Raw genomic sequence first — 22,510 nt, 5'->3', positions numbered from 1 at the left:
GAATGTAAACAGCAACTCAACTATAAAAGTCACACAGCACCTGGTATTCCCAAGCTGTCTCCCATACAAGTATTAACCTGGCCCAAACCTATTTAGCTTGATAATTAAATCTAATAGGCTTACAGCACCTGGTATTCCCAGGTGGTCTCCCATCCAAGTACTAACCAGGCCCAAACGAGCTTAGCTTCCGAGGTCAAATGAGATCGGGCGTTTTCAGGCTGGTGTGGCCGTAAGCCGTAAAACAATGCAAAGATGACCTATTTATAATGAGAGCAAAACCTGAACAACAGACATTGCTAGTTTTTTTTGCAGAACACCTTTAAGCTTGCTAATTGAATGTAAATAGCAACTCAACTATAAAAGTCACACAGCACCTGGTATTCCCAAGCTGTCTCCCATACAAGTATTAACCTGGCCTAAACCTATTTAGCTTCCTAGGTCAAATGAAATCGGGCGTTTTCAGGCTGGTGTGGCCGTAAGCCATAAAACAATGCAAAGATTATCTAATTATAACAAGAGCAAAACCTGAACAACAGAAATTGCTAGTTTTTTTGCAGAACACATTTAAGCTTGCTAATTGAATGTAAACAGCAACTCAACTATAAAAGTCACACAGCACCTGGCATTCCCAAGCTGTCTCCCATACAAGTATTAACCTGGCCCAAACCTATTTAGCTTGATAATTAAATCTAATAGGCTTACAGCACCTGGTATTCCCAGGTGGTCTCCCATCCAAGTACTAACCAGGCCCAAACGAGCTTAGCTTCCGAGGTCAAATGAGATCGGGCGTTTTCAGGCTGGTGTGGCCGTAAGCCGTAAAACAATGCAAAGATGACCTATTTATAATGAGAGCAAAACCTGAACAACAGACATTGCTAGTTTTTTTTGCAGAACACCTTTAAGCTTGCTAATTGAATGTAAATAGCAACTCAACTATAAAAGTCACACAGCACCTGGTATTCCCAAGCTGTCTCCCATACAAGTATTAACCTGGCCTAAACCTATTTAGCTTCCTAGGTCAAATGAAATCGGGCGTTTTCAGGCTGGTGTGGCCGTAAGCCATAAAACAATGCAAAGATTATCTAATTATAACAAGAGCAAAACCTGAACAACAGAAATTGCTAGTTTTTTTGCAGAACACATTTAAGCTTGCTAATTGAATGTAAACAGCAACTCAACTATAAAAGTCACACAGCACCTGGTATTCCCAAGCTGTCTCCCATACAAGTATTAACCTGGCCTAAACCTATTTAGCTTCCTAGGTCAAATGAAATCGGGCGTTTTCAGGCTGGTGTGGCCGTAAGCCATAAAACAATGCAAAGATTATCTAATTATAACAAGAGCAAAACCTGAACAACAGAAATTGCTAGTTTTTTTGCAGAACACATTTAAGCTTGCTAATTGAATGTAAACAGCAACTCAACTATAAAAGTCACACAGCACCTGGTATTCCCAAGCTGTCCCCCATACAAGTATTAACCTGGCCAAAACCTATTTAGCTTCCGAGGTCAAATGAGATCGGGCGTTTTCAGGCTGGTGTGGCCGCAAGCCATAAAACAATGCAAAGATTATCTAATTATAACAAGAGCAAAACCTGAACAACAGAAATTGCTAGTTTTTTTGCAGAACACATTTAAGCTTGCTAATTGAATGTAAACAGCAACTCAACTATAAAAGTCACACAGCACCTGGTATTCCCAAGCTGTCTCCCATACAAGTATTAACCTGGCCCAAACCTATTTAGCTTGATAATTAAATCTAATAGGCTTACAGCACCTGGTATTCCCAGGTGGTCTCCCATCCAAGTACTAACCAGGCCCAAACGAGCTTAGCTTCCGAGGTCAAATGAGATCGGGCGTTTTCAGGCTGGTGTGGCCGTAAGCCGTAAAACAATGCAAAGATGACCTATTTATAATGAGAGCAAAACCTGAACAACAGACATTGCTAGTTTTTTTGCAGAACACCTTTAAGCTTGCTAATTGAATGTAAATAGCAACTCAACTATAAAAGTCACACAGCACCTGGTATTCCCAAGCTGTCTCCCATACAAGTATTAACCTGGCCTAAACCTATTTAGCTTCCTAGGTCAAATGAAATCGGGCGTTTTCAGGCTGGTGTGGCCGTAAGCCATAAAACAATGCAAAGATTATCTAATTATAACAAGAGCAAAACCTGAACAACAGAAATTGCTAGTTTTTTTGCAGAACACATTTAAGCTTGCTAATTGAATGTAAACAGCAACTCAACTATAAAAGTCACACAGCACCTGGTATTCCCAAGCTGTCTCCCATACAAGTATTAACCTGGCCCAAACCTATTTAGCTTGATAATTAAATCTAATAGGCTTACAGCACCTGGTATTCCCAGGTGGTCTCCCATCCAAGTACTAACCAGGCCCAAACGAGCTTAGCTTCCGAGGTCAAATGAGATCGGGCGTTTTCAGGCTGGTGTGGCCGTAAGCCGTAAAACAATGCAAAGATGACCTATTTATAATGAGAGCAAAACCTGAACAACAGACATTGCTAGTTTTTTTTGCAGAACACCTTTAAGCTTGCTAATTGAATGTAAATAGCAACTCAACTATAAAAGTCACACAGCACCTGGTATTCCCAAGCTGTCTCCCATACAAGTATTAACCTGGCCTAAACCTATTTAGCTTCCTAGGTCAAATGAAATCGGGCGTTTTCAGGCTGGTGTGGCCGTAAGCCATAAAACAATGCAAAGATTATCTAATTATAACAAGAGCAAAACCTGAACAACAGAAATTGCTAGTTTTTTTGCAGAACACATTTAAGCTTGCTAATTGAATGTAAACAGCAACTCAACTATAAAAGTCACACAGCACCTGGCATTCCCAAGCTGTCTCCCATACAAGTATTAACCTGGCCCAAACCTATTTAGCTTGATAATTAAATCTAATAGGCTTACAGCACCTGGTATTCCCAGGTGGTCTCCCATCCAAGTACTAACCAGGCCCAAACGAGCTTAGCTTCCGAGGTCAAATGAGATCGGGCGTTTTCAGGCTGGTGTGGCCGTAAGCCGTAAAACAATGCAAAGATGACCTATTTATAATGAGAGCAAAACCTGAACAACAGACATTGCTAGTTTTTTTTGCAGAACACCTTTAAGCTTGCTAATTGAATGTAAATAGCAACTCAACTATAAAAGTCACACAGCACCTGGTATTCCCAAGCTGTCTCCCATACAAGTATTAACCTGGCCTAAACCTATTTAGCTTCCTAGGTCAAATGAAATCGGGCGTTTTCAGGCTGGTGTGGCCGTAAGCCATAAAACAATGCAAAGATTATCTAATTATAACAAGAGCAAAACCTGAACAACAGAAATTGCTAGTTTTTTTGCAGAACACATTTAAGCTTGCTAATTGAATGTAAACAGCAACTCAACTATAAAAGTCACACAGCACCTGGTATTCCCAAGCTGTCTCCCATACAAGTATTAACCTGGCCTAAACCTATTTAGCTTCCTAGGTCAAATGAAATCGGGCGTTTTCAGGCTGGTGTGGCCGTAAGCCATAAAACAATGCAAAGATTATCTAATTATAACAAGAGCAAAACCTGAACAACAGAAATTGCTAGTTTTTTTGCAGAACACATTTAAGCTTGCTAATTGAATGTAAACAGCAACTCAACTATAAAAGTCACACAGCACCTGGTATTCCCAAGCTGTCCCCCATACAAGTATTAACCTGGCCAAAACCTATTTAGCTTCCGAGGTCAAATGAGATCGGGCGTTTTCAGGCTGGTGTGGCCGCAAGCCATAAAACAATGCAAAGATTATCTAATTATAACAAGAGCAAAACCTGAACAACAGAAATTGCTAGTTTTTTTGCAGAACACATTTAAGCTTGCTAATTGAATGTAAACAGCAACTCAACTATAAAAGTCACACAGCACCTGGTATTCCCAAGCTGTCTCCCATACAAGTATTAACCTGGCCCAAACCTATTTAGCTTGATAATTAAATCTAATAGGCTTACAGCACCTGGTATTCCCAGGTGGTCTCCCATCCAAGTACTAACCAGGCCCAAACGAGCTTTGCTTCCGAGGTCAAATGAGATCGGGCGTTTTCAGGCTGGTGTGGCCGTAAGCCGTAAAACAATGCAAAGATGACCTATTTATAATGAGAGCAAAACCTGAACAACAGACATTGCTAGTTTTTTTTGCAGAACACCTTTAAGCTTGCTAATTGAATGTAAATAGCAACTCAACTATAAAAGTCACACAGCACCTGGTATTCCCAAGCTGTCTCCCATACAAGTATTAACCTGGCCTAAACCTATTTAGCTTCCTAGGTCAAATGAAATCGGGCGTTTTCAGGCTGGTGTGGCCGTAAGCCATAAAACAATGCAAAGATTATCTAATTATAACAAGAGCAAAACCTGAACAACAGAAATTGCTAGTTTTTTTGCAGAACACATTTAAGCTTGCTAATTGAATGTAAACAGCAACTCAACTATAAAAGTCACACAGCACCTGGCATTCCCAAGCTGTCTCCCATACAAGTATTAACCTGGCCCAAACCTATTTAGCTTGATAATTAAATCTAATAGGCTTACAGCACCTGGTATTCCCAGGTGGTCTCCCATCCAAGTACTAACCAGGCCCAAACGAGCTTAGCTTCCGAGGTCAAATGAGATCGGGCGTTTTCAGGCTGGTGTGGCCGTAAGCCGTAAAACAATGCAAAGATGACCTATTTATAATGAGAGCAAAACCTGAACAACAGACATTGCTAGTTTTTTTTGCAGAACACCTTTAAGCTTGCTAATTGAATGTAAATAGCAACTCAACTATAAAAGTCACACAGCACCTGGTATTCCCAAGCTGTCTCCCATACAAGTATTAACCTGGCCTAAACCTATTTAGCTTCCTAGGTCAAATGAAATCGGGCGTTTTCAGGCTGGTGTGGCCGTAAGCCATAAAACAATGCAAAGATTATCTAATTATAACAAGAGCAAAACCTGAACAACAGAAATTGCTAGTTTTTTTGCAGAACACATTTAAGCTTGCTAATTGAATGTAAACAGCAACTCAACTATAAAAGTCACACAGCACCTGGTATTCCCAAGCTGTCTCCCATACAAGTATTAACCTGGCCTAAACCTATTTAGCTTCCTAGGTCAAATGAAATCGGGCGTTTTCAGGCTGGTGTGGCCGTAAGCCATAAAACAATGCAAAGATTATCTAATTATAACAAGAGCAAAACCTGAACAACAGAAATTGCTAGTTTTTTTGCAGAACACATTTAAGCTTGCTAATTGAATGTAAACAGCAACTCAACTATAAAAGTCACACAGCACCTGGTATTCCCAAGCTGTCCCCCATACAAGTATTAACCTGGCCAAAACCTATTTAGCTTCCGAGGTCAAATGAGATCGGGCGTTTTCAGGCTGGTGTGGCCGCAAGCCATAAAACAATGCAAAGATTATCTAATTATAACAAGAGCAAAACCTGAACAACAGAAATTGCTAGTTTTTTTGCAGAACACATTTAAGCTTGCTAATTGAATGTAAACAGCAACTCAACTATAAAAGTCACACAGCACCTGGTATTCCCAAGCTGTCTCCCATACAAGTATTAACCTGGCCCAAACCTATTTAGCTTGATAATTAAATCTAATAGGCTTACAGCACCTGGTATTCCCAGGTGGTCTCCCATCCAAGTACTAACCAGGCCCAAACGAGCTTAGCTTCCGAGGTCAAATGAGATCGGGCGTTTTCAGGCTGGTGTGGCCGTAAGCCGTAAAACAATGCAAAGATGACCTATTTATAATGAGAGCAAAACCTGAACAACAGACATTGCTAGTTTTTTTTGCAGAACACCTTTAAGCTTGCTAATTGAATGTAAATAGCAACTCAACTATAAAAGTCACACAGCACCTGGTATTCCCAAGCTGTCTCCCATACAAGTATTAACCTGGCCTAAACCTATTTAGCTTCCTAGGTCAAATAGGATCGGGCGTTTTCAGGCTGGTGTGGCCGTAAGCCATAAAACAATGCAAAGATTATCTAATTATAACAAGAGCAAAACCTGAACAACAGAAATTGCTAGATTTTTGCAGAACACATTTAAGCTTGATAATTAAATCTAATAGGCTTACAGTACCTGGTATTCCCAGGTGGTCTCCCATCCAAGTACTAACCAGGCCCAAACGAGCTTAGCTTCCGAGGTCAAATGAGATCGGGCGTTTTCAGGCTGGTGTGGCCGTAAGCCGTAAAACAATGCAAAGATGACCTATTTATAATGAGAGCAAAACCTGAACAACAGACATTGCTAGTTTTTTTTGCAGAACACCTTTAAGCTTGCTAATTGAATGTAAATAGCAACTCAACTATAAAAGTCACACAGCACCTGGTATTCCCAAGCTGTCTCCCATACAAGTATTAACCTGGCCTAAACCTATTTAGCTTCCTAGGTCAAATGAAATCGGGCGTTTTCAGGCTGGTGTGGCCGTAAGCCATAAAACAATGCAAAGATTATCTAATTATAACAAGAGCAAAACCTGAACAACAGAAATTGCTAGTTTTTTTGCAGAACACATTTAAGCTTGCTAATTGAATGTAAACAGCAACTCAACTATAAAAGTCACACAGCACCTGGTATTCCCAAGCTGTCTCCCATACAAGTATTAACCTGGCCCAAACCTATTTAGCTTGATAATTAAATCTAATAGGCTTACAGCACCTGGTATTCCCAGGTGGTCTCCCATCCAAGTACTAACCAGGCCCAAACAAGCTTAGCTTCCGAGGTCAAATGAGATCGGGCGTTTTCAGGCTGGTGTGGCCGTAAGCCATAAAACAATGCAAAGATGACCTATTTATAATGAGAGCAAAACCTGAACAACAGACATTGCTAGTTTTTTTTGCAGAACACCTTTAAGCTTGCTAATTGAATGTAAATAGCAACTCAACTATAAAAGTCACACAGCACCTGGTATTCCCAAGCTGTCTCCCATACAAGTATTAACCTGGCCTAAACCTATTTAGCTTCCTAGGTCAAATAGGATCGGGCGTTTTCAGGCTGGTGTGGCTGTAAGCCATAAAACAATGCAAAGATTATCTAATTATAACAAGAGCAAAACCTGAACAACAGAAATTGCTAGATTTTTGCAGAACACATTTAAGCTTGATAATTAAATCTAATAGGCTTACAGTACCTGGTATTCCCAGGTGGTCTCCCATCCAAGTACTAACCAGGCCCAAACGAGCTTAGCTTCCGAGGTCAAATGAGATCGGGCGTTTTCAGGCTGGTGTGGCCGTAAGCCGTAAAACAATGCAAAGATGACCTATTTATAATGAGAGCAAAACCTGAACAACAGACATTGCTAGTTTTTTTTGCAGAACACCTTTAAGCTTGCTAATTGAATGTAAATAGCAACTCAACTATAAAAGTCACACAGCACCTGGTATTCCCAAGCTGTCTCCCATACAAGTATTAACCTGGCCTAAACCTATTTAGCTTCCTAGGTCAAATGAAATCGGGCGTTTTCAGGCTGGTGTGGCCGTAAGCCATAAAACAATGCAAAGATTATCTAATTATAACAAGAGCAAAACCTGAACAACAGAAATTGCTAGTTTTTTTGCAGAACACATTTAAGCTTGCTAATTGAATGTAAACAGCAACTCAACTATAAAAGTCACACAGCACCTGGTATTCCCAAGCTGTCTCCCATACAAGTATTAACCTGGCCTAAACCTATTTAGCTTCCTAGGTCAAATGAAATCGGGCGTTTTCAGGCTGGTGTGGCCGTAAGCCATAAAACAATGCAAAGATTATCTAATTATAACAAGAGCAAAACCTGAACAACAGAAATTGCTAGTTTTTTTGCAGAACACATTTAAGCTTGCTAATTGAATGTAAACAGCAACTCAACTATAAAAGTCACACAGCACCTGGTATTCCCAAGCTGTCCCCCATACAAGTATTAACCTGGCCAAAACCTATTTAGCTTCCGAGGTCAAATGAGATCGGGCGTTTTCAGGCTGGTGTGGCCGCAAGCCATAAAACAATGCAAAGATTATCTAATTATAACAAGAGCAAAACCTGAACAACAGAAATTGCTAGTTTTTTTGCAGAACACATTTAAGCTTGCTAATTGAATGTAAACAGCAACTCAACTATAAAAGTCACACAGCACCTGGTATTCCCAAGCTGTCTCCCATACAAGTATTAACCTGGCCCAAACCTATTTAGCTTGATAATTAAATCTAATAGGCTTACAGCACCTGGTATTCCCAGGTGGTCTCCCATCCAAGTACTAACCAGGCCCAAACGAGCTTAGCTTCCGAGGTCAAATGAGATCGGGCGTTTTCAGGCTGGTGTGGCCGTAAGCCGTAAAACAATGCAAAGATGACCTATTTATAATGAGAGCAAAACCTGAACAACAGACATTGCTAGTTTTTTTTGCAGAACACCTTTAAGCTTGCTAATTGAATGTAAATAGCAACTCAACTATAAAAGTCACACAGCACCTGGTATTCCCAAGCTGTCTCCCATACAAGTATTAACCTGGCCTAAACCTATTTAGCTTCCTAGGTCAAATGAAATCGGGCGTTTTCAGGCTGGTGTGGCCGTAAGCCATAAAACAATGCAAAGATTATCTAATTATAACAAGAGCAAAACCTGAACAACAGAAATTGCTAGTTTTTTTGCAGAACACATTTAAGCTTGCTAATTGAATGTAAACAGCAACTCAACTATAAAAGTCACACAGCACCTGGCATTCCCAAGCTGTCTCCCATACAAGTATTAACCTGGCCCAAACCTATTTAGCTTGATAATTAAATCTAATAGGCTTACAGCACCTGGTATTCCCAGGTGGTCTCCCATCCAAGTACTAACCAGGCCCAAACGAGCTTAGCTTCCGAGGTCAAATGAGATCGGGCGTTTTCAGGCTGGTGTGGCCGTAAGCCGTAAAACAATGCAAAGATGACCTATTTATAATGAGAGCAAAACCTGAACAACAGACATTGCTAGTTTTTTTTGCAGAACACCTTTAAGCTTGCTAATTGAATGTAAATAGCAACTCAACTATAAAAGTCACACAGCACCTGGTATTCCCAAGCTGTCTCCCATACAAGTATTAACCTGGCCTAAACCTATTTAGCTTCCTAGGTCAAATGAAATCGGGCGTTTTCAGGCTGGTGTGGCCGTAAGCCATAAAACAATGCAAAGATTATCTAATTATAACAAGAGCAAAACCTGAACAACAGAAATTGCTAGTTTTTTTGCAGAACACATTTAAGCTTGCTAATTGAATGTAAACAGCAACTCAACTATAAAAGTCACACAGCACCTGGTATTCCCAAGCTGTCTCCCATACAAGTATTAACCTGGCCTAAACCTATTTAGCTTCCTAGGTCAAATGAAATCGGGCGTTTTCAGGCTGGTGTGGCCGTAAGCCATAAAACAATGCAAAGATTATCTAATTATAACAAGAGCAAAACCTGAACAACAGAAATTGCTAGTTTTTTTGCAGAACACATTTAAGCTTGCTAATTGAATGTAAACAGCAACTCAACTATAAAAGTCACACAGCACCTGGTATTCCCAAGCTGTCCCCCATACAAGTATTAACCTGGCCAAAACCTATTTAGCTTCCGAGGTCAAATGAGATCGGGCGTTTTCAGGCTGGTGTGGCCGCAAGCCATAAAACAATGCAAAGATTATCTAATTATAACAAGAGCAAAACCTGAACAACAGAAATTGCTAGTTTTTTTGCAGAACACATTTAAGCTTGCTAATTGAATGTAAACAGCAACTCAACTATAAAAGTCACACAGCACCTGGTATTCCCAAGCTGTCTCCCATACAAGTATTAACCTGGCCCAAACCTATTTAGCTTGATAATTAAATCTAATAGGCTTACAGCACCTGGTATTCCCAGGTGGTCTCCCATCCAAGTACTAACCAGGCCCAAACGAGCTTAGCTTCCGAGGTCAAATGAGATCGGGCGTTTTCAGGCTGGTGTGGCCGTAAGCCGTAAAACAATGCAAAGATGACCTATTTATAATGAGAGCAAAACCTGAACAACAGACATTGCTAGTTTTTTTTGCAGAACACCTTTAAGCTTGCTAATTGAATGTAAATAGCAACTCAACTATAAAAGTCACACAGCACCTGGTATTCCCAAGCTGTCTCCCATACAAGTATTAACCTGGCCTAAACCTATTTAGCTTCCTAGGTCAAATGAAATCGGGCGTTTTCAGGCTGGTGTGGCCGTAAGCCATAAAACAATGCAAAGATTATCTAATTATAACAAGAGCAAAACCTGAACAACAGAAATTGCTAGTTTTTTTGCAGAACACATTTAAGCTTGCTAATTGAATGTAAACAGCAACTCAACTATAAAAGTCACACAGCACCTGGCATTCCCAAGCTGTCTCCCATACAAGTATTAACCTGGCCCAAACCTATTTAGCTTGATAATTAAATCTAATAGGCTTACAGCACCTGGTATTCCCAGGTGGTCTCCCATCCAAGTACTAACCAGGCCCAAACGAGCTTAGCTTCCGAGGTCAAATGAGATCGGGCGTTTTCAGGCTGGTGTGGCCGTAAGCCGTAAAACAATGCAAAGATGACCTATTTATAATGAGAGCAAAACCTGAACAACAGACATTGCTAGTTTTTTTTGCAGAACACCTTTAAGCTTGCTAATTGAATGTAAATAGCAACTCAACTATAAAAGTCACACAGCACCTGGTATTCCCAAGCTGTCTCCCATACAAGTATTAACCTGGCCTAAACCTATTTAGCTTCCTAGGTCAAATAGGATCGGGCGTTTTCAGGCTGGTGTGGCCGTAAGCCATAAAACAATGCAAAGATTATCTAATTATAACAAGAGCAAAACCTGAACAACAGAAATTGCTAGATTTTTGCAGAACACATTTAAGCTTGATAATTAAATCTAATAGGCTTACAGTACCTGGTATTCCCAGGTGGTCTCCCATCCAAGTACTAACCAGGCCCAAACGAGCTTAGCTTCCGAGGTCAAATGAGATCGGGCGTTTTCAGGCTGGTGTGGCCGTAAGCCGTAAAACAATGCAAAGATGACCTATTTATAATGAGAGCAAAACCTGAACAACAGACATTGCTAGTTTTTTTTGCAGAACACCTTTAAGCTTGCTAATTGAATGTAAATAGCAACTCAACTATAAAAGTCACACAGCACCTGGTATTCCCAAGCTGTCTCCCATACAAGTATTAACCTGGCCTAAACCTATTTAGCTTCCTAGGTCAAATGAAATCGGGCGTTTTCAGGCTGGTGTGGCCGTAAGCCATAAAACAATGCAAAGATTATCTAATTATAACAAGAGCAAAACCTGAACAACAGAAATTGCTAGTTTTTTTGCAGAACACATTTAAGCTTGCTAATTGAATGTAAACAGCAACTCAACTATAAAAGTCACACAGCACCTGGTATTCCCAAGCTGTCTCCCATACAAGTATTAACCTGGCCCAAACCTATTTAGCTTGATAATTAAATCTAATAGGCTTACAGCACCTGGTATTCCCAGGTGGTCTCCCATCCAAGTACTAACCAGGCCCAAACAAGCTTAGCTTCCGAGGTCAAATGAGATCGGGCGTTTTCAGGCTGGTGTGGCCGTAAGCCATAAAACAATGCAAAGATGACCTATTTATAATGAGAGCAAAACCTGAACAACAGACATTGCTAGTTTTTTTTGCAGAACACCTTTAAGCTTGCTAATTGAATGTAAATAGCAACTCAACTATAAAAGTCACACAGCACCTGGTATTCCCAAGCTGTCTCCCATACAAGTATTAACCTGGCCTAAACCTATTTAGCTTCCTAGGTCAAATAGGATCGGGCGTTTTCAGGCTGGTGTGGCTGTAAGCCATAAAACAATGCAAAGATTATCTAATTATAACAAGAGCAAAACCTGAACAACAGAAATTGCTAGATTTTTGCAGAACACATTTAAGCTTGATAATTAAATCTAATAGGCTTACAGTACCTGGTATTCCCAGGTGGTCTCCCATCCAAGTACTAACCAGGCCCAAACGAGCTTAGCTTCCGAGGTCAAATGAGATCGGGCGTTTTCAGGCTGGTGTGGCCGTAAGCCGTAAAACAATGCAAAGATGACCTATTTATAATGAGAGCAAAACCTGAACAACAGACATTGCTAGTTTTTTTTGCAGAACACCTTTAAGCTTGCTAATTGAATGTAAATAGCAACTCAACTATAAAAGTCACACAGCACCTGGTATTCCCAAGCTGTCTCCCATACAAGTATTAACCTGGCCTAAACCTATTTAGCTTCCTAGGTCAAATGAAATCGGGCGTTTTCAGGCTGGTGTGGCCGTAAGCCATAAAACAATGCAAAGATTATCTAATTATAACAAGAGCAAAACCTGAACAACAGAAATTGCTAGTTTTTTTGCAGAACACATTTAAGCTTGCTAATTGAATGTAAACAGCAACTCAACTATAAAAGTCACACAGCACCTGGTATTCCCAAGCTGTCTCCCATACAAGTATTAACCTGGCCTAAACCTATTTAGCTTCCTAGGTCAAATGAAATCGGGCGTTTTCAGGCTGGTGTGGCCGTAAGCCATAAAACAATGCAAAGATTATCTAATTATAACAAGAGCAAAACCTGAACAACAGAAATTGCTAGTTTTTTGCAGAACACATTTAAGCTTGCTAATTGAATGTAAACAGCAACTCAACTATAAAAGTCACACAGCACCTGGTATTCCCAAGCTGTCTCCCATACAAGTATTAACCTGGCCCAAACCTATTTAGCTTGATAATTAAATCTAATAGGCTTACAGCACCTGGTATTCCCAGGTGGTCTCCCATCCAAGTACTAACCAGGCCCAAACGAGCTTAGCTTCCGAGGTCAAATGAGATCGGGCGTTTTCAGGCTGGTGTGGCCGTAAGCCGTAAAACAATGCAAAGATGACCTATTTATAATGAGAGCAAAACCTGAACAACAGACATTGCTAGTTTTTTTTGCAGAACACCTTTAAGCTTGCTAATTGAATGTAAATAGCAACTCAACTATAAAAGTCACACAGCACCTGGTATTCCCAAGCTGTCTCCCATACAAGTATTAACCTGGCCTAAACCTATTTAGCTTCCTAGGTCAAATAGGATCGGGCGTTTTCAGGCTGGTGTGGCCGTAAGCCATAAAACAATGCAAAGATTATCTAATTATAACAAGAGCAAAACCTGAACAACAGAAATTGCTAGATTTTTGCAGAACACATTTAAGCTTGATAATTAAATCTAATAGGCTTACAGTACCTGGTATTCCCAGGTGGTCTCCCATCCAAGTACTAACCAGGCCCAAACGAGCTTAGCTTCCGAGGTCAAATGAGATCGGGCGTTTTCAGGCTGGTGTGGCCGTAAGCCGTAAAACAATGCAAAGATGACCTATTTATAATGAGAGCAAAACCTGAACAACAGACATTGCTAGTTTTTTTTGCAGAACACCTTTAAGCTTGCTAATTGAATGTAAATAGCAACTCAACTATAAAAGTCACACAGCACCTGGTATTCCCAAGCTGTCTCCCATATAAGTATTAACCTGGCCTAAACCTATTTAGCTTCCTAGGTCAAATGAAATCGGGCGTTTTCAGGCTGGTGTGGCCGTAAGCCATAAAACAATGCAAAGATTATCTAATTATAACAAGAGCAAAACCTGAACAACAGAAATTGCTAGTTTTTTGCAGAACACATTTAAGCTTGCTAATTGAATGTAAACAGCAACTCAACTATAAAAGTCACACTGCACCTGGTATTCCCAAGCTGTCCCCCATACAAGTATTAACCTGGCCAAAAGCTATTTAGCTTCCGAGGTCAAATGAGATCGGGCGTTTTCAGGCTGGTGTGGCCGCAAGCCATAAAACAATGCAAAGATTATCTAATTATAACAAGAGCAAAACCTGAACAACAGAAATTGCTAGTTTTTTTGCAGAACACATTTAAGCTTGCTAATTGAATGTAAACAGCAACTCAACTATAAAAGTCACACAGCACCTGGTATTCCCAAGCTGTCTCCCATACAAGTATTAACCTGGCCCAAACCTATTTAGCTTGATAATTAAATCTAATAGGCTTACAGCACCTGGTATTCCCAGGTGGTCTCCCATCCAAGTACTAACCAGGCCCAAACGAGCTTAGCTTCCGAGGTCAAATGAGATCGGGCGTTTTCAGGCTGGTGTGGCCGTAAGCCGTAAAACAATGCAAAGATGACCTATTTATAATGAGAGCAAAACCTGAACAACAGACATTGCTAGTTTTTTTTGCAGAACACCTTTAAGCTTGCTAATTGAATGTAAATAGCAACTCAACTATAAAAGTCACACAGCACCTGGTATTCCCAAGCTGTCTCCCATACAAGTATTAACCTGGCCTAAACCTATTTAGCTTCCTAGGTCAAATGAAATCGGGCGTTTTCAGGCTGGTGTGGCCGTAAGCCATAAAACAATGCAAAGATGATCTAATTATAACAAGAGCAAAACCTGAACAACAGAAATTGCTAGTTTTTTTGCAGAACACATTTAAGCTTGCTAATTGAATGTAAACAGCAACTCAACTATAAAAGTCACACAGCACCTGGTATTCCCAAGCTGTCTCCCATACAAGTATTAACCTGGCCCAAACCTATTTAGCTTGATAATTAAATCTAATAGGCTTACAGCACCTGGTATTCCCAGGTGGTCTCCCATCCAAGTACTAACCAGGCCCAAACGAGCTTAGCTTCCGAGGTCAAATGAGATCGGGCGTTTTCAGGCTGGTGTGGCCGTAAGCCGTAAAACAATGCAAAGATGACCTATTTATAATGAGAGCAAAACCTGAACAACAGACATTGCTAGTTTTTTTTGCAGAACACCTTTAAGCTTGCTAATTGAATGTAAATAGCAACTCAACTATAAAAGTCACACAGCACCTGGTATTCCCAAGCTGTCTCCCATACAAGTATTAACCTGGCCTAAACCTATTTAGCTTCCTAGGTCAAATGAAATCGGGCGTTTTCAGGCTGGTGTGGCCGTAAGCCATAAAACAATGCAAAGATTATCTAATTATAACAAGAGCAAAACCTGAACAACAGAAATTGCTAGTTTTTTTGCAGAACACATTTAAGCTTGCTAATTGAATGTAAACAGCAACTCAACTATAAAAGTCACACAGCACCTGGTATTCCCAAGCTGTCTCCCATACAAGTATTAACCTGGCCTAAACCTATTTAGCTTCCTAGGTCAAATGAAATCGGGCGTTTTCAGGCTGGTGTGGCCGTAAGCCATAAAACAATGCAAAGATTATCTAATTATAACAAGAGCAAAACCTGAACAACAGAAATTGCTAGTTTTTTTGCAGAACACATTTAAGCTTGCTAATTGAATGTAAACAGCAACTCAACTATAAAAGTCACACAGCACCTGGTATTCCCAAGCTGTCCCCCATACAAGTATTAACCTGGCCAAAACCTATTTAGCTTCCGAGGTCAAATGAGATCGGGCGTTTTCAGGCTGGTGTGGCCGCAAGCCATAAAACAATGCAAAGATTATCTAATTATAACAAGAGCAAAACCTGAACAACAGAAATTGCTAGTTTTTTGCAGAACACATTTAAGCTTGCTAATTGAATGTAAACAGCAACTCAACTATAAAAGTCACACAGCACCTGGTATTCCCAAGCTGTCTCCCATACAAGTATTAACCTGGCCCAAACCTATTTAGCTTGATAATTAAATCTAATAGGCTTACAGCACCTGGTATTCCCAGGTGGTCTCCCATCCAAGTACTAACCAGGCCCAAACGAGCTTAGCTTCCGAGGTCAAATGAGATCGGGCGTTTTCAGGCTGGTGTGGCCGTAAGCCGTAAAACAATGCAAAGATGACCTATTTATAATGAGAGCAAAACCTGAACAACAGACATTGCTAGTTTTTTTTGCAGAACACCTTTAAGCTTGCTAATTGAATGTAAATAGCAACTCAACTATAAAAGTCACACAGCACCTGGTATTCCCAAGCTGTCTCCATACAAGTATTAACCTGGCCTAAACCTATTTAGCTTCCTAGGTCAAATGAAATCGGGCGTTTTCAGGCTGGTGTGGCCGTAAGCCATAAAACAATGCAAAGATTATCTAATTATAACAAGAGCAAAACCTGAACAACAGAAATTGCTAGTTTTTTTGCAGAACACATTTAAGCTTGCTAATTGAATGTAAACAGCAACTCAACTATAAAAGTCACACAGCACCTGGTATTCCCAAGCTGTCTCCCATACAAGTATTAACCTGGCCCAAACCTATTTAGCTTGATAATTAAATCTAATAGGCTTACAGCACCTGGTATTCCCAGGTGGTCTCCCATCCAAGTACTAACCAGGCCCAAACGAGCTTAGCTTCCGAGGTCAAATGAGATCGGGCGTTTTCAGGCTGGTGTGGCCGTAAGCCGTAAAACAATGCAAAGATGACCTATTTATAATGAGAGCAAAACCTGAACAACAGACATTGCTAGTTTTTTTTGCAGAACACCTTTAAGCTTGCTAATTGAATGTAAATAGCAACTCAACTAAAAAGTCACACAGCACCTGGTATTCCCAAGCTGTCTCCCATACAAGTATTAACCTGGCCTAAACCTATTTAGCTTCCTAGGTCAAATAGGATCGGGCGTTTTCAGGCTGGTGTGGCCGTAAGCCATAAAACAATGCAAAGATTATCTAATTATAACAAGAGCAAAACCTGAACAACAGAAATTGCTAGTTTTTTGCAGAACACATTTAAGCTTGCTAATTGAATGTAAACAGCAACTCAACTATAAAAGTCACACAGCACCTGGTATTCCCAAGCTGTCCCCCATACAAGTATTAACCTGGCCAAAACCTATTTAGCTTCCGAGGTCAAATGAGATCGGGCGTTTTCAGGCTGGTGTGGCCGCAAGCCATAAAACAATGCAAAGATTATCTAATTATAACAAGAGCAAAACCTGAACAACAGAAATTGCTAGTTTTTTTGCAGAACACATTTAAGCTTGCTAATTGAATGTAAACAGCAACTCAACTATAAAAGTCACACAGCACCTGGTATTCCCAAGCTGTCTCCCATACAAGTATTAACCTGGCCCAAACCTATTTAGCTTGATAATTAAATCTAATAGGCTTACAGCACCTGGTATTCCCAGGTGGTCTCCCATCCAAGTACTAACCAGGCCCAAACGAGCTTAGCTTCCGAGGTCAAATGAGATCGGGCGTTTTCAGGCTGGTGTGGCCGTAAGCCGTAAAACAATGCAAAGATGACCTATTTATAATGAGAGCAAAACCTGAACAACAGACATTGCTAGTTTTTTTTGCAGAACACCTTTAAGCTTGCTAATTGAATGTAAATAGCAACTCAACTATAAAAGTCACACAGCACCTGGTATTCCCAAGCTGTCTCCCATACAAGTATTAACCTGGCCTAAACCTATTTAGCTTCCTAGGTCAAATGAAATCGGGCGTTTTCAGGCTGGTGTGGCCGTAAGCCATAAAACAATGCAAAGATGATCTAATTATAACAAGAGCAAAACCTGAACAACAGAAATTGCTAGTTTTTTTGCAGAACACATTTAAGCTTGCTAATTGAATGTAAACAGCAACTCAACTATAAAAGTCACACAGCACCTGGTATTCCCAAGCTGTCTCCCATACAAGTATTAACCTGGCCCAAACCTATTTAGCTTGATAATTAAATCTAATAGGCTTACAGCACCTGGTATTCCCAGGTGGTCTCCCATCCAAGTACTAACCAGGCCCAAACGAGCTTAGCTTCCGAGGTCAAATGAGATCGGGCGTTTTCAGGCTGGTGTGGCCGTAAGCCGTAAAACAATGCAAAGATGACCTATTTATAATGAGAGCAAAACCTGAACAACAGACATTGCTAGTTTTTTTTGCAGAACACCTTTAAGCTTGCTAATTGAATTGAATGTAAATAGCAACTCAACTATAAAAGTCACACAGCACCTGGTATTCCCAAGCTGTCTCCCATACAAGTATTAACCTGGCCTAAACCTATTTAGCTTCCTAGGTCAAATAGGATCGGGCGTTTTCAGGCTGGTGTGGCCGTAAGCCATAAAACAATGCAAAGATTATCTAATTATAACAAGAGCAAAACCTGAACAACAGAAATTGCTAGATTTTTGCAGAACACATTTAAGCTTGATAATTAAATCTAATAGGCTTACAGTACCTGGTATTCCCAGGTGGTCTCCCATCCAAGTACTAACCAGGCCCAAACGAGCTTAGCTTCCGAGGTCAAATGAGATCGGGCGTTTTCAGGCTGGTGTGGCCGTAAGCCGTAAAACAATGCAAAGATGACCTATTTATAATGAGAGCAAAACCTGAACAACAGACATTGCTAGTTTTTTTTGCAGAACACCTTTAAGCTTGCTAATTGAATGTAAATAGCAACTCAACTATAAAAGTCACACAGCACCTGGTATTCCCAAGCTGTCTCCCATACAAGTATTAACCTGGCCTAAACCTATTTAGCTTCCTAGGTCAAATGAAATCGGGCGTTTTCAGGCTGGTGTGGCCGTAAGCCATAAAACAATGCAAAGATTATCTAATTATAACAAGAGCAAAACCTGAACAACAGAAATTGCTAGTTTTTTTGCAGAACACATTTAAGCTTGCTAATTGAATGTAAACAGCAACTCAACTATAAAAGTCACACAGCACCTGGTATTCCCAAGCTGTCTCCCATACAAGTATTAACCTGGCCTAAACCTATTTAGCTTCCTAGGTCAAATGAAATCGGGCGTTTTCAGGCTGGTGTGGCCGTAAGCCATAAAACAATGCAAAGATTATCTAATTATAACAAGAGCAAAACCTGAACAACAGAAATTGCTAGTTTTTTTGCAGAACACATTTAAGCTTGCTAATTGAATGTAAACAGCAACTCAACTATAAAAGTCACACAGCACCTGGTATTCCCAAGCTGTCCCCCATACAAGTATTAACCTGGCCAAAACCTATTTAGCTTCCGAGGTCAAATGAGATCGGGCGTTTTCAGGCTGGTGTGGCCGCAAGCCATAAAACAACAATGCAAAGATTATCTAATTATAACAAGAGCAAAACCTGAACAACAGAAATTGCTAGTTTTTTGCAGAACACCTTTAAGCTTGCTAATTGAATGTAAACAGCAACTCAACTATAAAAGTCACACAGCAACCTGGTATTCCCAAGCTGTCTCCCATACAAGTATTAACCTGGCCCAAACCTATTTAGCTTGATAATTAAATCTAATAGGCTTACAGCACCTGGTATTCCCAGGTGGTCTCCCATCCAAGTACTAACCAGGCCCAAACGAGCTTAGCTTCCGAGGTCAAATGAGATCGGGCCGTTTTCAGGCTGGTGTGGCCGTAAGCCGTAAAACAATGCAAAGATGACCTATTTATAATGAGAGCAAAACCTGAACAACAGACATTGCTAGTTTTTTTTGCAGAACACCTTTAAGCTTGCTAATTGAATGTAAATAGCAACTCAACTATAAAGTCACAACAGCACCTGGTATTCCCAAGCTGTCTCCCATACAAGTATTAACCTGGCCTAAACCTATTTAGCTTCCTAGGTCAAATGAAATCGGGCGTTTTCAGGCTGGTGTGGCCGTAAGCCATAAAACAATGCAAAGATTATCTAATTATAACAAGAGCAAAACCTGAACAACAGAAATTGCTAGTTTTTTTGCAGAACACATTTAAGCTTGCTAATTGAATGTAAACAGCAACTCAACTATAAAAGTCACACAGCACCTGGTATTCCCAAGCTGTCTCCCATACAAGTATTAACCTGGCCCAAACCTATTTAGCTTGATAATTAAATCTAATAGGCTTACAGCACCTGGTATTCCCAGGTGGTCTCCCATCCAAGTACTAACCAGGCCCAAACGAGCTTAGCTTCCGAGGTCAAATGAGATCGGGCGTTTTCAGGCTGGTGTGGCCGTAAGCCGTAAAACAATGCAAAGATGACCTATTTATAATGAGAGCAAAACCTGAACAACAGACATTGCTAGTTTTTTTTGCAGAACACCTTTAAGCTTGCTAATTGAATGTAAATAGCAACTCAACTATAAAGTCACACAGCACCTGGTATTCCCAAGCTGTCTCCCATACAAGTATTAACCTGGCCTAAACCTATTTAGCTTCCTAGGTCAAATAGGATCGGGCGTTTTCAGGCTGGTGTGGCCGTAAGCCATAAAACAATGCAAAGATTATCTAATTATAACAAGAGCAAAACCTGAACAACAGAAATTGCTAGTTTTTTGCAGAACACATTTAAGCTTGCTAATTGAATGTAAACAGCAACTCAACTATAAAAGTCACACAGCACCTGGTATTCCCAAGCTGTCCCCCATACAAGTATTAACCTGGCCAAAACCTATTTAGCTTCCGAGGTCAAATGAGATCGGGCGTTTTCAGGCTGGTGTGGCCGCAAGCCATAAAACAATGCAAAGATTATCTAATTATAACAAGAGCAAAACCTGAACCAACAGAAATTGCTAGTTTTTTTGCAGAACACATTTAAGCTTGCTAATTGAATGTAAACAGCAACTCAACTATAAAAGTCACACAGCACCTGGTATTCCCAAGCTGTCTCCCATACAAGTATTAACCTGGCCCAAACCTATTTAGCTTGATAATTAAATCTAATAGGCTTACAGCACCTGGTATTCCCAGGTGGTCTCCCATCCAAGTACTAACCAGGCCCAAACGAGCTTAGCTTCCGAGGTCAAATGAGATCGGGCCGTTTTCAGGCTGGTGTGGCCGTAAGCCGTAAAACAATGCAAAGATGACCTATTTATAATGAGAGCAAAACCTGAACAACAGACATTGCTAGTTTTTTTTTGCAGAACACCTTTAAGCTTGCTAATTGAATGTAAATAGCAACTCAACTATAAAAGTCACACAGCACCTGGTATTCCCAAGCTGTCTCCCATACAAGTATTAACCTGGCCTAAACCTATTTAGCTTCCTAGGTCCAAATGAAATCGGGCGTTTTCAGGCTGGTGTGGCCGTAAGCCATAAAACAATGCAAAGATGATCTAATTATAACAAGAGCAAAACCTGAACAACAGAAATTGCTAGTTTTTTTGCAGAACACATTTAAGCTTGCTAATTGAATGTAAACAGCAACTCAACTATAAAAGTCACAACAGCACCTGGTATTCCCAAGCTGTCTCCCATACAAGTATTAACCTGGCCCAAACCTATTTAGCTTGATAATTAAATCTAATAGGCTTACAGCACCTGGTATTCCCAGGTGGTCTCCCATCCAAGTACTAACCAGGCCCAAACGAGCTTAGCTTCCGAGGTCAAATGAGATCGGCGCGTTTTCAGGCTGGTGTGGCCGTAAGCCGTAAAACAATGCAAAGATGACCTATTTATAATGAGAGCAAAACCTGAACAACAGACATTGCTAGTTTTTTTTGCAGAACACCTTTAAGCTTGCTAATTGAATGTAAATAGCAACTCAACTATAAAAGTCACACAGCACCTGGTATTCCCAAGCTGTCTCCCATACAAGTATTAACCTGGCCTAAACCTATTTAGCTTCCTAGGTCCAAATAGGATCGGGCGTTTTCAGGCTGGTGTGGCCGTAAGCCATAAAACAATGCAAAGATTATCTAATTATAACAAGAGCAAAACCTGAACAACAGAAATTGCTAGATTTTTGCAGAACACATTTAAGCTTGATAATTAAATCTAATAGGCTTACAGTACCTGGTATTCCCAGGTGGTCTCCCATCCAAGTACTAACCAGGCCCAACGAGCTTAGCTTCCGAGGTTCAAATGAGATCGGGGCGTTTTCAGGCTGGTGTGGCCGTAAGGCCGTAAAACAATGCAAAGATTGACCTATTTATAATGAGAGCAAAACCTGAACAACAGACATTGCTAGTTTTTTTTGCAGAACACCTTTAAGCTTGCTAATTGAATGTAAATAGCAAACTCAACTATAAAAGTCACACAGCACCTGGTATTCCCAAGCTGTCTCCCATACAAGTATTAACCTGGCCTAAACCTATTTAGCTTCCTAGGTCAAATGAAATCGGGCGTTTTCAGGCTGGTGTGGCCGTAAGCCATAAAACAATGCAAAGATTATCTAATTATAACAAGAGCAAAACCTGAACAACAGAAATTGCTAGTTTTTTTGCAGAACACATTTAAGCTTGCTAATTGAATGTAAACAGCAACTCAACTATAAAAGTCACACAGCACCTGGTATTCCCAAGCTGTCTCCCATACAAGTATTAACCTGGCCTAAACCTATTTAGCTTCCTAGGTCAAATGAAATCGGGCGTTTTCAGGCTGGTGTGGCCGTAAGCCATAAAACAATGCAAAGATTATCTAATTATAACAAGAGCAAAACCTGAACAACAGAAATTGCTAGTTTTTTTGCAGAACACATTTAAGCTTGCTAATTGAATGTAAACAGCAAACTCAACTATAAAAGTCACACAGCACCTGGTATTCCCAAGGCTGTCCCCC

General features: G+C 40.4%; 31 non-coding genes and 47 pseudogenes across 31 annotated transcripts; all 78 read right to left on the bottom strand.

The window, feature by feature from the left end:
* Positions 1 to 116: 116 nt before the first annotated feature.
* Positions 117 to 235, bottom strand: LOC143507450 (5S ribosomal RNA). The gene has a single exon (XR_013128716.1). It is a non-coding gene; the product is annotated as a 5S ribosomal RNA (ribosomal RNA).
* A 127-nt stretch (positions 236 to 362) lies between these two features.
* On the bottom strand, positions 363 to 481 carry LOC143507418 (5S ribosomal RNA; annotated as a pseudogene).
* Positions 482 to 695: 214 nt separating this feature from the next.
* Positions 696 to 814, bottom strand: LOC143507449 (5S ribosomal RNA). The gene has a single exon (XR_013128715.1). It is a non-coding gene; the product is annotated as a 5S ribosomal RNA (ribosomal RNA).
* Positions 815 to 941: 127 nt separating this feature from the next.
* Positions 942 to 1,060, bottom strand: LOC143507417 (5S ribosomal RNA; annotated as a pseudogene).
* A 126-nt stretch (positions 1,061 to 1,186) lies between these two features.
* LOC143507416 (5S ribosomal RNA) lies at positions 1,187 to 1,305 on the bottom strand (annotated as a pseudogene).
* Positions 1,306 to 1,431: 126 nt separating this feature from the next.
* Positions 1,432 to 1,550, bottom strand: LOC143507370 (5S ribosomal RNA; annotated as a pseudogene).
* Positions 1,551 to 1,764: 214 nt separating this feature from the next.
* On the bottom strand, positions 1,765 to 1,883 carry LOC143507448 (5S ribosomal RNA). The gene has a single exon (XR_013128714.1). It is a non-coding gene; the product is annotated as a 5S ribosomal RNA (ribosomal RNA).
* Positions 1,884 to 2,009: 126 nt separating this feature from the next.
* On the bottom strand, positions 2,010 to 2,128 carry LOC143507415 (5S ribosomal RNA; annotated as a pseudogene).
* A 214-nt stretch (positions 2,129 to 2,342) lies between these two features.
* Positions 2,343 to 2,461, bottom strand: LOC143507447 (5S ribosomal RNA). The gene has a single exon (XR_013128713.1). It is a non-coding gene; the product is annotated as a 5S ribosomal RNA (ribosomal RNA).
* A 127-nt stretch (positions 2,462 to 2,588) lies between these two features.
* LOC143507414 (5S ribosomal RNA) lies at positions 2,589 to 2,707 on the bottom strand (annotated as a pseudogene).
* A 214-nt stretch (positions 2,708 to 2,921) lies between these two features.
* LOC143507444 (5S ribosomal RNA) lies at positions 2,922 to 3,040 on the bottom strand. The gene has a single exon (XR_013128711.1). It is a non-coding gene; the product is annotated as a 5S ribosomal RNA (ribosomal RNA).
* A 127-nt stretch (positions 3,041 to 3,167) lies between these two features.
* Positions 3,168 to 3,286, bottom strand: LOC143507412 (5S ribosomal RNA; annotated as a pseudogene).
* A 126-nt stretch (positions 3,287 to 3,412) lies between these two features.
* Positions 3,413 to 3,531, bottom strand: LOC143507411 (5S ribosomal RNA; annotated as a pseudogene).
* Positions 3,532 to 3,657: 126 nt separating this feature from the next.
* Positions 3,658 to 3,776, bottom strand: LOC143507369 (5S ribosomal RNA; annotated as a pseudogene).
* Positions 3,777 to 3,990: 214 nt separating this feature from the next.
* Positions 3,991 to 4,109, bottom strand: LOC143507469 (5S ribosomal RNA). Its single transcript, XR_013128735.1, has one exon. It is a non-coding gene; the product is annotated as a 5S ribosomal RNA (ribosomal RNA).
* Positions 4,110 to 4,236: 127 nt separating this feature from the next.
* On the bottom strand, positions 4,237 to 4,355 carry LOC143507409 (5S ribosomal RNA; annotated as a pseudogene).
* Positions 4,356 to 4,569: 214 nt separating this feature from the next.
* On the bottom strand, positions 4,570 to 4,688 carry LOC143507443 (5S ribosomal RNA). Its single transcript, XR_013128710.1, has one exon. It is a non-coding gene; the product is annotated as a 5S ribosomal RNA (ribosomal RNA).
* Positions 4,689 to 4,815: 127 nt separating this feature from the next.
* On the bottom strand, positions 4,816 to 4,934 carry LOC143507408 (5S ribosomal RNA; annotated as a pseudogene).
* A 126-nt stretch (positions 4,935 to 5,060) lies between these two features.
* LOC143507407 (5S ribosomal RNA) lies at positions 5,061 to 5,179 on the bottom strand (annotated as a pseudogene).
* Positions 5,180 to 5,305: 126 nt separating this feature from the next.
* LOC143507368 (5S ribosomal RNA) lies at positions 5,306 to 5,424 on the bottom strand (annotated as a pseudogene).
* Positions 5,425 to 5,638: 214 nt separating this feature from the next.
* On the bottom strand, positions 5,639 to 5,757 carry LOC143507442 (5S ribosomal RNA). Its single transcript, XR_013128709.1, has one exon. It is a non-coding gene; the product is annotated as a 5S ribosomal RNA (ribosomal RNA).
* Positions 5,758 to 5,884: 127 nt separating this feature from the next.
* Positions 5,885 to 6,003, bottom strand: LOC143507380 (5S ribosomal RNA; annotated as a pseudogene).
* Positions 6,004 to 6,110: 107 nt separating this feature from the next.
* LOC143507476 (5S ribosomal RNA) lies at positions 6,111 to 6,229 on the bottom strand. The gene has a single exon (XR_013128741.1). It is a non-coding gene; the product is annotated as a 5S ribosomal RNA (ribosomal RNA).
* Positions 6,230 to 6,356: 127 nt separating this feature from the next.
* On the bottom strand, positions 6,357 to 6,475 carry LOC143507406 (5S ribosomal RNA; annotated as a pseudogene).
* A 214-nt stretch (positions 6,476 to 6,689) lies between these two features.
* On the bottom strand, positions 6,690 to 6,808 carry LOC143507466 (5S ribosomal RNA). Its single transcript, XR_013128732.1, has one exon. It is a non-coding gene; the product is annotated as a 5S ribosomal RNA (ribosomal RNA).
* A 127-nt stretch (positions 6,809 to 6,935) lies between these two features.
* Positions 6,936 to 7,054, bottom strand: LOC143507385 (5S ribosomal RNA; annotated as a pseudogene).
* Positions 7,055 to 7,161: 107 nt separating this feature from the next.
* On the bottom strand, positions 7,162 to 7,280 carry LOC143507475 (5S ribosomal RNA). Its single transcript, XR_013128740.1, has one exon. It is a non-coding gene; the product is annotated as a 5S ribosomal RNA (ribosomal RNA).
* A 127-nt stretch (positions 7,281 to 7,407) lies between these two features.
* LOC143507405 (5S ribosomal RNA) lies at positions 7,408 to 7,526 on the bottom strand (annotated as a pseudogene).
* A 126-nt stretch (positions 7,527 to 7,652) lies between these two features.
* On the bottom strand, positions 7,653 to 7,771 carry LOC143507404 (5S ribosomal RNA; annotated as a pseudogene).
* A 126-nt stretch (positions 7,772 to 7,897) lies between these two features.
* Positions 7,898 to 8,016, bottom strand: LOC143507366 (5S ribosomal RNA; annotated as a pseudogene).
* A 214-nt stretch (positions 8,017 to 8,230) lies between these two features.
* On the bottom strand, positions 8,231 to 8,349 carry LOC143507434 (5S ribosomal RNA). The gene has a single exon (XR_013128708.1). It is a non-coding gene; the product is annotated as a 5S ribosomal RNA (ribosomal RNA).
* Positions 8,350 to 8,476: 127 nt separating this feature from the next.
* On the bottom strand, positions 8,477 to 8,595 carry LOC143507403 (5S ribosomal RNA; annotated as a pseudogene).
* A 214-nt stretch (positions 8,596 to 8,809) lies between these two features.
* LOC143507422 (5S ribosomal RNA) lies at positions 8,810 to 8,928 on the bottom strand. Its single transcript, XR_013128707.1, has one exon. It is a non-coding gene; the product is annotated as a 5S ribosomal RNA (ribosomal RNA).
* Positions 8,929 to 9,055: 127 nt separating this feature from the next.
* LOC143507402 (5S ribosomal RNA) lies at positions 9,056 to 9,174 on the bottom strand (annotated as a pseudogene).
* Positions 9,175 to 9,300: 126 nt separating this feature from the next.
* On the bottom strand, positions 9,301 to 9,419 carry LOC143507401 (5S ribosomal RNA; annotated as a pseudogene).
* A 126-nt stretch (positions 9,420 to 9,545) lies between these two features.
* On the bottom strand, positions 9,546 to 9,664 carry LOC143507364 (5S ribosomal RNA; annotated as a pseudogene).
* Positions 9,665 to 9,878: 214 nt separating this feature from the next.
* LOC143507410 (5S ribosomal RNA) lies at positions 9,879 to 9,997 on the bottom strand. Its single transcript, XR_013128706.1, has one exon. It is a non-coding gene; the product is annotated as a 5S ribosomal RNA (ribosomal RNA).
* A 127-nt stretch (positions 9,998 to 10,124) lies between these two features.
* LOC143507400 (5S ribosomal RNA) lies at positions 10,125 to 10,243 on the bottom strand (annotated as a pseudogene).
* Positions 10,244 to 10,457: 214 nt separating this feature from the next.
* Positions 10,458 to 10,576, bottom strand: LOC143507399 (5S ribosomal RNA). The gene has a single exon (XR_013128705.1). It is a non-coding gene; the product is annotated as a 5S ribosomal RNA (ribosomal RNA).
* A 127-nt stretch (positions 10,577 to 10,703) lies between these two features.
* LOC143507379 (5S ribosomal RNA) lies at positions 10,704 to 10,822 on the bottom strand (annotated as a pseudogene).
* Positions 10,823 to 10,929: 107 nt separating this feature from the next.
* LOC143507474 (5S ribosomal RNA) lies at positions 10,930 to 11,048 on the bottom strand. Its single transcript, XR_013128739.1, has one exon. It is a non-coding gene; the product is annotated as a 5S ribosomal RNA (ribosomal RNA).
* Positions 11,049 to 11,175: 127 nt separating this feature from the next.
* On the bottom strand, positions 11,176 to 11,294 carry LOC143507398 (5S ribosomal RNA; annotated as a pseudogene).
* A 214-nt stretch (positions 11,295 to 11,508) lies between these two features.
* LOC143507465 (5S ribosomal RNA) lies at positions 11,509 to 11,627 on the bottom strand. Its single transcript, XR_013128731.1, has one exon. It is a non-coding gene; the product is annotated as a 5S ribosomal RNA (ribosomal RNA).
* A 127-nt stretch (positions 11,628 to 11,754) lies between these two features.
* Positions 11,755 to 11,873, bottom strand: LOC143507384 (5S ribosomal RNA; annotated as a pseudogene).
* A 107-nt stretch (positions 11,874 to 11,980) lies between these two features.
* LOC143507473 (5S ribosomal RNA) lies at positions 11,981 to 12,099 on the bottom strand. The gene has a single exon (XR_013128738.1). It is a non-coding gene; the product is annotated as a 5S ribosomal RNA (ribosomal RNA).
* A 127-nt stretch (positions 12,100 to 12,226) lies between these two features.
* LOC143507397 (5S ribosomal RNA) lies at positions 12,227 to 12,345 on the bottom strand (annotated as a pseudogene).
* Positions 12,346 to 12,471: 126 nt separating this feature from the next.
* Positions 12,472 to 12,590, bottom strand: LOC143507396 (5S ribosomal RNA; annotated as a pseudogene).
* A 213-nt stretch (positions 12,591 to 12,803) lies between these two features.
* On the bottom strand, positions 12,804 to 12,922 carry LOC143507388 (5S ribosomal RNA). Its single transcript, XR_013128704.1, has one exon. It is a non-coding gene; the product is annotated as a 5S ribosomal RNA (ribosomal RNA).
* Positions 12,923 to 13,049: 127 nt separating this feature from the next.
* On the bottom strand, positions 13,050 to 13,168 carry LOC143507378 (5S ribosomal RNA; annotated as a pseudogene).
* A 107-nt stretch (positions 13,169 to 13,275) lies between these two features.
* On the bottom strand, positions 13,276 to 13,394 carry LOC143507472 (5S ribosomal RNA). Its single transcript, XR_013128737.1, has one exon. It is a non-coding gene; the product is annotated as a 5S ribosomal RNA (ribosomal RNA).
* Positions 13,395 to 14,098: 704 nt separating this feature from the next.
* LOC143507377 (5S ribosomal RNA) lies at positions 14,099 to 14,217 on the bottom strand. The gene has a single exon (XR_013128703.1). It is a non-coding gene; the product is annotated as a 5S ribosomal RNA (ribosomal RNA).
* A 127-nt stretch (positions 14,218 to 14,344) lies between these two features.
* LOC143507395 (5S ribosomal RNA) lies at positions 14,345 to 14,463 on the bottom strand (annotated as a pseudogene).
* Positions 14,464 to 14,677: 214 nt separating this feature from the next.
* Positions 14,678 to 14,796, bottom strand: LOC143507365 (5S ribosomal RNA). Its single transcript, XR_013128702.1, has one exon. It is a non-coding gene; the product is annotated as a 5S ribosomal RNA (ribosomal RNA).
* Positions 14,797 to 14,923: 127 nt separating this feature from the next.
* LOC143507394 (5S ribosomal RNA) lies at positions 14,924 to 15,042 on the bottom strand (annotated as a pseudogene).
* Positions 15,043 to 15,168: 126 nt separating this feature from the next.
* On the bottom strand, positions 15,169 to 15,287 carry LOC143507393 (5S ribosomal RNA; annotated as a pseudogene).
* A 126-nt stretch (positions 15,288 to 15,413) lies between these two features.
* On the bottom strand, positions 15,414 to 15,532 carry LOC143507363 (5S ribosomal RNA; annotated as a pseudogene).
* A 213-nt stretch (positions 15,533 to 15,745) lies between these two features.
* On the bottom strand, positions 15,746 to 15,864 carry LOC143507480 (5S ribosomal RNA). Its single transcript, XR_013128745.1, has one exon. It is a non-coding gene; the product is annotated as a 5S ribosomal RNA (ribosomal RNA).
* A 459-nt stretch (positions 15,865 to 16,323) lies between these two features.
* Positions 16,324 to 16,442, bottom strand: LOC143507468 (5S ribosomal RNA). The gene has a single exon (XR_013128734.1). It is a non-coding gene; the product is annotated as a 5S ribosomal RNA (ribosomal RNA).
* A 126-nt stretch (positions 16,443 to 16,568) lies between these two features.
* On the bottom strand, positions 16,569 to 16,687 carry LOC143507376 (5S ribosomal RNA; annotated as a pseudogene).
* A 125-nt stretch (positions 16,688 to 16,812) lies between these two features.
* LOC143507362 (5S ribosomal RNA) lies at positions 16,813 to 16,931 on the bottom strand (annotated as a pseudogene).
* Positions 16,932 to 17,145: 214 nt separating this feature from the next.
* Positions 17,146 to 17,264, bottom strand: LOC143507457 (5S ribosomal RNA). The gene has a single exon (XR_013128723.1). It is a non-coding gene; the product is annotated as a 5S ribosomal RNA (ribosomal RNA).
* A 127-nt stretch (positions 17,265 to 17,391) lies between these two features.
* Positions 17,392 to 17,510, bottom strand: LOC143507392 (5S ribosomal RNA; annotated as a pseudogene).
* Positions 17,511 to 17,724: 214 nt separating this feature from the next.
* LOC143507446 (5S ribosomal RNA) lies at positions 17,725 to 17,843 on the bottom strand. The gene has a single exon (XR_013128712.1). It is a non-coding gene; the product is annotated as a 5S ribosomal RNA (ribosomal RNA).
* A 132-nt stretch (positions 17,844 to 17,975) lies between these two features.
* Positions 17,976 to 18,094, bottom strand: LOC143507375 (5S ribosomal RNA; annotated as a pseudogene).
* A 107-nt stretch (positions 18,095 to 18,201) lies between these two features.
* LOC143507470 (5S ribosomal RNA) lies at positions 18,202 to 18,320 on the bottom strand. Its single transcript, XR_013128736.1, has one exon. It is a non-coding gene; the product is annotated as a 5S ribosomal RNA (ribosomal RNA).
* Positions 18,321 to 18,447: 127 nt separating this feature from the next.
* LOC143507391 (5S ribosomal RNA) lies at positions 18,448 to 18,566 on the bottom strand (annotated as a pseudogene).
* Positions 18,567 to 18,692: 126 nt separating this feature from the next.
* On the bottom strand, positions 18,693 to 18,811 carry LOC143507390 (5S ribosomal RNA; annotated as a pseudogene).
* A 126-nt stretch (positions 18,812 to 18,937) lies between these two features.
* On the bottom strand, positions 18,938 to 19,056 carry LOC143507361 (5S ribosomal RNA; annotated as a pseudogene).
* A 217-nt stretch (positions 19,057 to 19,273) lies between these two features.
* LOC143507484 (5S ribosomal RNA) lies at positions 19,274 to 19,393 on the bottom strand. Its single transcript, XR_013128749.1, has one exon. It is a non-coding gene; the product is annotated as a 5S ribosomal RNA (ribosomal RNA).
* A 460-nt stretch (positions 19,394 to 19,853) lies between these two features.
* Positions 19,854 to 19,972, bottom strand: LOC143507359 (5S ribosomal RNA). Its single transcript, XR_013128701.1, has one exon. It is a non-coding gene; the product is annotated as a 5S ribosomal RNA (ribosomal RNA).
* A 126-nt stretch (positions 19,973 to 20,098) lies between these two features.
* On the bottom strand, positions 20,099 to 20,217 carry LOC143507374 (5S ribosomal RNA; annotated as a pseudogene).
* A 125-nt stretch (positions 20,218 to 20,342) lies between these two features.
* LOC143507360 (5S ribosomal RNA) lies at positions 20,343 to 20,461 on the bottom strand (annotated as a pseudogene).
* Positions 20,462 to 20,676: 215 nt separating this feature from the next.
* LOC143507483 (5S ribosomal RNA) lies at positions 20,677 to 20,796 on the bottom strand. The gene has a single exon (XR_013128748.1). It is a non-coding gene; the product is annotated as a 5S ribosomal RNA (ribosomal RNA).
* A 463-nt stretch (positions 20,797 to 21,259) lies between these two features.
* On the bottom strand, positions 21,260 to 21,379 carry LOC143507482 (5S ribosomal RNA). Its single transcript, XR_013128747.1, has one exon. It is a non-coding gene; the product is annotated as a 5S ribosomal RNA (ribosomal RNA).
* A 127-nt stretch (positions 21,380 to 21,506) lies between these two features.
* On the bottom strand, positions 21,507 to 21,626 carry LOC143507441 (5S ribosomal RNA; annotated as a pseudogene).
* A 107-nt stretch (positions 21,627 to 21,733) lies between these two features.
* LOC143507485 (5S ribosomal RNA) lies at positions 21,734 to 21,853 on the bottom strand (annotated as a pseudogene).
* A 130-nt stretch (positions 21,854 to 21,983) lies between these two features.
* LOC143507389 (5S ribosomal RNA) lies at positions 21,984 to 22,102 on the bottom strand (annotated as a pseudogene).
* Positions 22,103 to 22,228: 126 nt separating this feature from the next.
* On the bottom strand, positions 22,229 to 22,347 carry LOC143507387 (5S ribosomal RNA; annotated as a pseudogene).
* Between the last annotated feature and the right edge of the window lie 163 nt (positions 22,348 to 22,510).

Source organism: Brachyhypopomus gauderio, unplaced genomic scaffold (assembly GCF_052324685.1).
Source record: "Brachyhypopomus gauderio isolate BG-103 unplaced genomic scaffold, BGAUD_0.2 sc687, whole genome shotgun sequence".
Classification (NCBI taxonomy): domain Eukaryota; kingdom Metazoa; phylum Chordata; class Actinopteri; order Gymnotiformes; family Hypopomidae; genus Brachyhypopomus; species Brachyhypopomus gauderio.
Note: the sequence above shows the minus strand (reverse complement) of the source record. Positions and strands in the feature narration are given on the sequence as shown.